The 8,711-nt window shown below is 52.0% G+C and overlaps 1 protein-coding gene across 1 annotated transcript in view; it reads left to right on the top strand.

The window, feature by feature from the left end:
- The first annotated feature begins 3,918 nt into the window (after positions 1 to 3,918).
- GIPC1 (GIPC PDZ domain containing family member 1) overlaps positions 3,919 to 8,711 on the top strand; it is a 13,804-nt gene continuing 9,011 nt past the window's right edge. The window contains exons 1-2 of the mRNA XM_006161017.3: positions 3,919 to 3,996; positions 5,999 to 6,085. The gene's annotated coding sequence lies outside the window, so the exon portion shown is untranslated. The remainder of the gene's footprint in view (positions 3,997 to 5,998; positions 6,086 to 8,711) is intronic.

The following is an 8,711-nucleotide window of genomic DNA, read 5'->3' as shown; positions in this document are numbered from 1 at the left end:
ACCCCAAGGGGAGCTTGGGCCCAGGCCTGGTAGGAGGCGTAGGCTTTATCCCCGGAAACACTCTAGAGCCGGTTTTTCAAGAGTGAATCAGAGGCCTCCCGCCCTCCTCCTCTCCAAAGCATGGCGCAGCGGCTGGAAGGGAGCGCTTGGGCGTGTAGTCTGGCCCTCGTCTAGCTTATATCAATTCCCAGGAGGCCCCTTCCCCACTTCCTGCTGCCCCCTGCTGCCCCGGATTCTGTGCGGCTGTGGAGTTGCTAAGTTTCAGACTTTTCCCAGGGATGAGAGGCCCCTTGGCTGGTATTCCTCTTCTTTGTTTTCTTGTTCAGGTTTGAGGGGAGACAGGGAAAGTGGGGAGGTGGTGACAGATGTCAACTCCAGAGCAGGCATATCGGGGAGCTGTTTGTTTTTGTTTTTAGAGAGAGAAGATTGTTGCTATAGGGTGCATGCATTCAACAGAGAGGCAGAGACAGAAAGCCAGAAATCACCTGCCCCGGGGAATGGCCACACCGCCATCCCTTCTCCTCCAGCCTCCTCTTGGGATTTTGGGTGCGCGCGCGCGCACACACACACACACGCGCCTGGTATAAGTTTTAAGTCGCCGGATCTGGGACTTGAACCGTGGTCGATTATGTGGGAGTTCAACGGCGTAACCATAGGGTGTAGGTGCTCACCAGAGAGAGAGAGAGAAAGTCAGAAAGCAAGCAACCAGATCTGGGACTCGAACTGTGGTCGGCTATGTGGGAGTCGAGTGCCTTAAGCATCACACTATCCCCTGACCGCAAGGAGTTGTTTTATGGATAGGGAGTGTTCTGCGCTCAGAGAAAGGTCAGAATAGAACCTAAACCACATGCATTCGTTTTTCAAAGATTTACGGAGCACCTACTATGTGCCAGGCCCTGTTCTTGGCTCACCGAATACTGTAGTGACCAAGACGAAAATTCCTGCTCCAGGGGAGTTGGCATCCTGGCCGGCAGGTGACGTGGTGGTTAAGGCGTTGGACTGCCACATGGCTAACCATGGTTCGAGTCCTGGCCCAGCGGGCTTGAAATTTAGGCTGGGACACACATGTGTGCATGCATGCCCAAAATCCCAGGAGGAGAATGGGAGTAGAGCCTGCAGTGTGGCCCTCCCTGCTGTGGGGTGATTTCTCACTTTCCCTCTCTCTCTCCTTTGCTTTCTCTCTCTGACAAGCACTCACACCCTATGGCAAAAATACCTTTAAAAAAAAGGGGGGGGACCAGCAGTTAGCATAATGGCTATGTCGCTGGACTCCATGTAGTCTATCACGGTTCAAGTCTCGGACCTGGTGGTTTAAACTCACACCAGGCGTGTGTGCGTGCGTGCCCAAGATCCCAAGAGGAGAAAGGAGGAGAAGGGATTGCGGTGTGGCCATCCTCCCTGGGGGGTGATTTCTCGCTTTCTCTGTCTCTGTCTGTCTGGCGAGCACACGCACCCTATAGCAAAAACCTCTCCAAAAATAAATAAATGAATAAATAATTTCAGATGGCTCTAAGTGCTATGAATAACATACAAGGGGGTGGCATGAGAGAATAACTGCATACGGGTGCTTTGGGAGAAGACCACTTTGTTTTTTATCTTACTGTATTTTAAGGTTTTTGTCATAGGGTGCGTGGGCTTGCCAGAGAGTAGACAGAAAAGCTACAGAGAGAAGGAAAGTGAGAAATCACCTCCTGGGGGACATGGCCACATTGCAGTCCCTTCTCTGTTTCCCTCTCGGGATTTTGGGCACGCACGAACATGCACCTCGCATGATTTTCAAGCCACCGGGTCTGGGATTTGAACCACAGTCAACCATGTGGAAGTCCAGCATCTTAACCAGCATGACACCTGCCGGCCCTAAGAAGACCACTTTGGAGCTGAGGCCTGAGGATTAAAAGAAGCTAGTCCTGGACCAGAAGATGGCCTAATGGGTACATCGCTGGATTCCCACGTAGTGAACTGCACTTTGAGTCCCGGACCCGGTGGCTTAAAATTCACGCCGGGCGTGTGTGTGCGCGCACGTGCCCAAGATCCCGAGAGGAGAATGGAGGAGAAGGGATTGCGGTGTGGCCATCCCCCATGGGGGGTGATTTCTCACTTTCTGTCTCTCTGTTCTCTCTGTCTCTCTCTGTCTGTCTGGCGAGCGCACACACCCTATAGCAAAGACCTCTCCAAAAAAAAAAAAAAAGGAGCTCCTCCTATAAAGATCAAGGAAGGACATTCTGGACAAAGACCAAAGATTGGGCTGAGCTGGGACAAGACTGAGGCAGAGCTGCAGATCTGGGGCCTCTCAGGGTCTCGGGAGTGTGGCGTTTCCTCCCTAAGGTGGGAAACCTTTGCAAGATTTCAGGCAGGGGAGTGACATCCCCTCTGGTTTATGTTTTAAAATAGAGACACGGAGTTAAATGACAGCCTAAGGCTGGAGGACCGGAGTTCTTCTGTCAGGGCAGCATGTAATTAAGATCGAGGGCCTGAGTGTCTAGACCACAGAGGCGGTTCCAACAGGCTGGGGCAAACCTGGAGTGCTGCCTGGAGGAAATGGCTTAGAAGAGGCTTTGACAGGCAGAGAGGACCAGGATGTTCCTGAGTATGCGAGGGGAGGAGGCAGTGATAATGACAATGGGCCAGTCAAGGACTAGTGGTTAGAGCTGTCAGATCACCTATGGCATGGCCAGTGGTTCAAGGCCTAGACCCAGCGGCCTGAGAAACACACTGGATGTGTGTGTGTGTGTGTGTGTGTGTGTGTGTGCGCGCGCGCGCGCGCGCGCGCGCACCCAAAATCATGACGGGATGAGGAGATGGAGAAGGGATTATGGCATTCTCATGTCCCCGTAGAAGGCGTGTTCTTTTCCCTATCTCTGTCTCTGGCTAGTGTATGTACCCTCAAACCAAAAAAAAAAGGGGTGGGGGGCGGGGCAGCCAGCGGCGTGGTGGTTATGGTGCTGGACTCCCACATGGCTGGCTGCAGTTCAAATCCCAGATCTGGAGGCTTCCTTTCTCACTTTCTCTCTCTGTCTCCTCTGTTAAGTACACATACCCTATGGCAAATGAAATAATAATACATTTTTTTAAGAATGATTCGATCTAACTTTATTTTTTCATTTTATGATTTTAATTTGACTAGAGAGGGACAGAGTGAGAGAGAGCTAAGAAAGTGAGAAAGCGGGACCAGCAGTTAGCGTAATGACTATGTTGTTGGACTCCATGTCGTCGACCGCGGTTCGAGTCCTGGACCCGGTGGCTTAAACTCATGCTGGGCACATGTGCGTGTGTGCCCAAGATCCCGAGAGGAGAATGGAGGAGAAGGGATTGCGGTGTGGCCATCTCCCCTGGGGGGGTGATTTCTCGCTCTCTGTCTCTCTGTCTCTGTCTTTCTGGTGAGCGCATGCGCCCTATAGCAAAAACCTCTCCAAAAAAAAAAAAAAAAAGGTAAAAAAGCAAGCCACCAGGCCTGGGACTCGACCCGTGGTTAGCCACGTGGGAGTCCAGCACCTTTAACCACCATGCCACCTGCTGGCCCAATTAAAATCATTTTTAAAAAGGAAAGAAAAGAAAATGAAAATAATAATGACTTTCTGGCCTGGGGAGGCAGACTGCTAAGCAGTTTACACGCATAATCCTTTTGGAGGGCCGGCCAGTGGTGTGTGGTTAAGGTGGCTGGATCTTACATGACTGGCTCTAGAGTTCAAGTCCCAGACCCGGAGGCCTGAAAAACACACTGGATGCGTGTGTGTGCGTGACCAGAATCCCAAGAGGAGAATGGAGAAGGGACTATGGTACGGCCAGCCCCTCTAGGGAGTGATTTCTCACTTTCTCCCTCTCTCTGTCTCCCTCTCTCCGATGAGTACACACACCCTATAGCAAAATAATAAAATAGCATAAAATAAAAATGACTCCCATAAGCACCCTGAGAAACAAGAATTCTCTTGCCCATTTTTCAGATGAGGAAACCGAGGTCCCAAGAAATGAAGTGACTAGCCCACGGCCCATCAGCTGGTAAGTGGCAGAGGTGGGATTCAAACCCAGGCCAAAGCACTTGTTAGAGCCTGGAAGGCAAACTTCTTAATCACCCACTTTCCCACCGATCCTGATCGCCCCCCATCACAGATGGGAACACAAGCCGGCCTGGAGTGAAGCAGCGGGTGTGGGCATCCGGGAAGAGAAAAGCTGGTTCGTGGTGATTGGCCGAAAGGTGGTGCAGGAGGCGGGCCAGCCAGGTGCTGGGGTCATTGAGGTGTCTGGATCTCACACGGCCGACTCCATGATTCAAGTCCAGACCTGGTGGCTTAAACTCACGCTGGGCACGTGTGCATGCGTGCATGCGTGCCCAAGATCCCCCCTAGAGGGTATGGCCACACCACAATCCCTTCTCCATTCTCCTCTCGGGATCTTGCGCACGCATGCACACGCGCCCGGTGTGAGTTTAAGCCACCAGGTCCGGGACTCAAACCATGGTCGACTACATGGGAGTCCAGCGACATAGCCATTACGCCATCTGCTGGTCTTATAGACTTTTTTCTCGAAGAGAGAATTGTGGTTTAGCATGTGTGCACTTGCTGGAGAGACAGAAAGCAAGAAATCACCCCCCAGGGGGATGGCCGTGCCTCTATCCTTTCTCCTCCTTCATGCTCCTCTCGGGATTTTGGGCATGCATACACATGTGCCTGGCATGAATTTCAGGCTGCTGGATCCAGGACTTGAACCGCGATCAACAATGTGGGAGTCCAGCAACAGAACCATTATGCCATCTGCTGGTCCCATGGAGTCTTTTTTTTTTCCCAATTTGCCAGAGGGACATGGTTATACTGCAATCTTTTTTCCTCCATCTATCTATTCTTTCAGAATTTTGCGCACACACACCAGGTACGGGACTCAAACCATCTAGTCGACCACATGGGATCCAACAGCCTTAACTACCTCACCACTGGTTGGCCAGAGATAAGAATGTCTTTTTTTTTTGAAGAGGTTTTTGCTATAGGACGCATGCACTCGCCAGCCAGCCAGAGAGAGACAGAAAGCAAGAAATCATGCCCCAGGAGGGATGGCCACACCGCAATCCCTTCTCCTCCATTCTCCTCTCGGGATCTTGAGCACGCACGCACATGTGCCCGGTGTGAGTTTTAAGCCACCGGGTCTGGGACTTGAACCGTTGAACCGCAGTCGACTACATGGGAGTCCAGTGACATAGCCATTACACCAACTGCTGGTCCCAAGACAAGAATATCTTAAGGACTGGCCCGACAGCCTATTCCTCAGTGTTTCTCCAGAGCCAGGCAGAGGGATGGCCCAGCTACTGAGTATTGGGATTATTCATTCAACAAATATTTGCTGAGCACCTGCTAGGCATCCGTCACTGTTTCTTACGCTAAGAAAATAGAAATGAGTAAAACAGACAAGATTTCCTGCCCTCTCAGAAAATAGACAACGAACAGCATAAATAAATAAATTCGGGACCAGCAGTAGGAGTAATGGCTATGTTGCTGGACTCCCACGTAGTTGACCACAGTTTGAGTCCCGGACCTGGTGGCTTAAACTCACGCCAGGCGCGTGTGCGTGCGTGCCCAAGATCCTGAGAGGAGAATGGAAGAGAATGGATTGCGGTGTGGCCATCCCCCATGGGGGGTGATTTCTCACTTTCTGTCTCTCTGTCTCTCTCTGTCTGGCAAGCGCACGTGCCCTATAGCAAAAAAAAAAAAAAACGCTTCAAAAAAAGAGAGAGAAAGGGAGAAAGGAAGTCACCGGGTCTGGGACTCAAACCACGGACGGCTATGTGGGAGTGCCCAGGACCTTAACCACCACGCCACCTGCTGGTCCCCCCTGGTGAGATTTTTAAGCCACCGTGTCCGGGACTCGAGTCACAGCTGGCCGTGTGGGAGTCCAGTGCCTTAACCACTGTATCACCTGCTGGCCCCGACGTTGGCTTTAATACCAGTTGCTGTAAGATGCCCTGGGAAGGATGGCAGCAGGGGACAGACGTGACATGACTTACCTTGTACAGGATCACGCTGGCACTGGCTTGACAAGAAACCTCGAGGGGTAAGGACAGACGCCAAGAGCCCAAGAGGAGACAACCGCACTGCTCTCGGTGAGTGACAATGGAGCGGGACCAGGGGACAGAGCGGGGCCAGGGGACAGAGCGGGGCCAGGGGACGGAGTGGGGCCAGGGGACGGAGCGGGGCCAGGGGACGGAGCGGGGCCAAGGGACCGGAGAGGTTGTTACAAAGCTCATGGAGGGCTGGTCTACAGTGCAGTGGTGAAGCCCTGTGCCTGGGAGACAGACCCCACAGAGCCCACCACCATTCCAATCCCAGCCCTGGTCCTTGAAAAACATGCAGGGTGGGGCCAGCAGGTGGTGTGGTGGTTAGGGCAGCTGGCCTCCCACATGGCTGAGCACGGTTCAAGTCCTGGATCTGGCAGCCTGCTGTATCACTTTCCCTTTCTCTCTCTGTCTCTCTCTGGTCAACTTTTAAAAATAAATAAAGGGGGGCCGGCAGGTGGCATGGTGGTTAAGGGCACTGGACTCCCACATGGCTGACTGTGGTTCAAGTCCTGGGCCTGGTGGCCTACCTTCTCACTTTCTCTCTCTCTCTGGCTCCGGCCTTCTCTGGTCAAATTTAAAATAAATAGATAAATTAATTAAATTAAACAATCTTTTAAAATAATAAATAAATAAATAAAGGGGCTGACAGGTGGCATGGTGGTTAAGGGTGCTGGATGTCCACCTGGTCGACCAAGGTTCGAGTCCCAGACCTGGAGGCTTGTTTTCTCACTTACCCTCTCGCTCGCTTTCTCACTCTGTCCCTCTCTGGTCAAATTAAAATAAATAAATAAATAAACGTAAATGAAATGATTAAGAAGTAAATAAATAAAAAGAATGACAATGAAGGGGGGGGGAGGGAGGAAAGAAAACCATGCAGGGTGTGCATGGCTAAGGTGGAGAGAAGGAGAGACAAGTCCCCGCATGGGGAATGATCACGCCGCAATCCCTTCTCCTCTGTCTCTCCTTCCCGTTGAAGTGTTTTTGTTTATGTGTTTCTTGTGTTTTTTTCTTTTTTTAAGCTTTTGTCATAGAGCACACACACTCACTGGAGTGAGACACAGAAAGACAGAGAGCAGGAAATTGAGAAATCACCCCCCGGGGGGGGGGGATGGCCACGCCACAATCCCTTCTCCTCCCTTCTCCTCTCGGGATCTTGGGCACGCACGCACACGCGCCCGGCGTGAGTTTAAGCCACCGGGTCCAGGACTTGAACCCTGCAGCTGGCCAGGTGGGATCCAGCACCTTAACCTCCACGCCCCCTGCTGGCCTAGTCCATGAACTTTTGGAAGTCCCCTCTCCGGAGGTTCTTGCTCCGGCAATGAACTGCTGCAGTGTAGTGTCACACGTCACTTCCTGTCACTACTCATTGGCCAGAACTAGTCATACTCCTGCCCATCGCGAGGGGTTGGGGGAACCAGCAGTTAGCGTAATGGCTATGTCTCTGGACTCCCACGTAGTCGACCGCGGTTCGCATCCCGGACCCGGTAGCTTAAACTCACGCCGGGCGCATGTGCGTGCGTGCCCAAGATCCCGAGAGGAGAATGGAGGAGAAGGGATTGTGGCGTGGCCATCCCCCCCGGGGGGTGATTTCTCGCTTTCTGTCTCTCTGTCTCTCTCTGTCTGTCTGGTAAGCGCATGCGACCTATAGCGAAAATCTCTCCAAAAATAAGAGGGGTTCAGCAAGTGCCAGTGTGCCTCAAAGGGGAAGAGTCGGAAATCTGAGGGGGCCGGCAGGTGGCATGAGGCTAAGGTGGATGAACACCACACAGCAGACTTTGTGTTTTACGGCCTGGATCCAGCAGTTAGAAAACCATGCCGGGCGGGCGCGCGCGTGTGTGTGTGTGTGTGTGTGTGTGTGTGTGTGTGTGTTTTCTCACTTGCCTTCTCTCTCTCTGATGGATCCATGTGCCCTATCGCAAATTTTTAAAAGAATAAACAATTTTAGGAGGCAGGTCGAATTAATGACTGCAACAGATAGAAAAACAAACAGAGGTTTGACTGCTTTGAGTATCCATTTCCTCTTTTTATCTTGAGAGGTTTTTTTTTTTTTCCTTTTTTTTTTTTTTTTTTTTGAGAGTGTTTGCTATAGGGCTCGTGCGCTCGCCAGACAGACGGAGGGGGGCAGAGAGTCAGAAAGTGAGAAATCACCCCCCAGGGGGGATGGTCACGCCGCAATCCCTTCTCCTCCATTCTCCTCTCGGGATCTTGGGCATGCACGCACACGCGCCTGGCGTGAGTTTAAGCCACCGGGTCTGGGACTCGAACCGCGTTCGACTACGTGGGAGTCCGGCGACATAGCCATTATGCTAACTGCTGGTCCCACACACCCAGTGTGAATTTTAAGCTGCTAGGTTCCAGGACTCAAACCATAGTCAGCTTCATGGGAGTCCAGGAATGTAAACCTTGCGCCATCTGCTTCCCTATTTTTTTTTCTTTTTTTGGAGAGGTTTTTGCTATAGAGCACATGCACTTGCCAGACAGACAGAGAGAGACAGAGACAGAAAGCGAGAAATCACCCCCCAGGGAGCATGGCCACGCCACAATCCCTTCTCCTCTGTTCTCCTCTCAAGATCCTGGGCACGGGGAACCAGCAGTTAGCGTAATGGCTATGTCGCTGGACTCCCACGTAGTCGACCGCGGTTCGTGTCCCGGACCCGGTGGCTTAAAACTC

Source organism: Tupaia chinensis, unplaced genomic scaffold (genome assembly GCF_000334495.1).
Source record: "Tupaia chinensis unplaced genomic scaffold, TupChi_1.0 Scaffold138060_1, whole genome shotgun sequence".
NCBI classification, from domain to species: Eukaryota; Metazoa; Chordata; class Mammalia; order Scandentia; family Tupaiidae; genus Tupaia; species Tupaia belangeri.
This window is presented reverse-complemented; position numbering and strand designations above follow the sequence as displayed.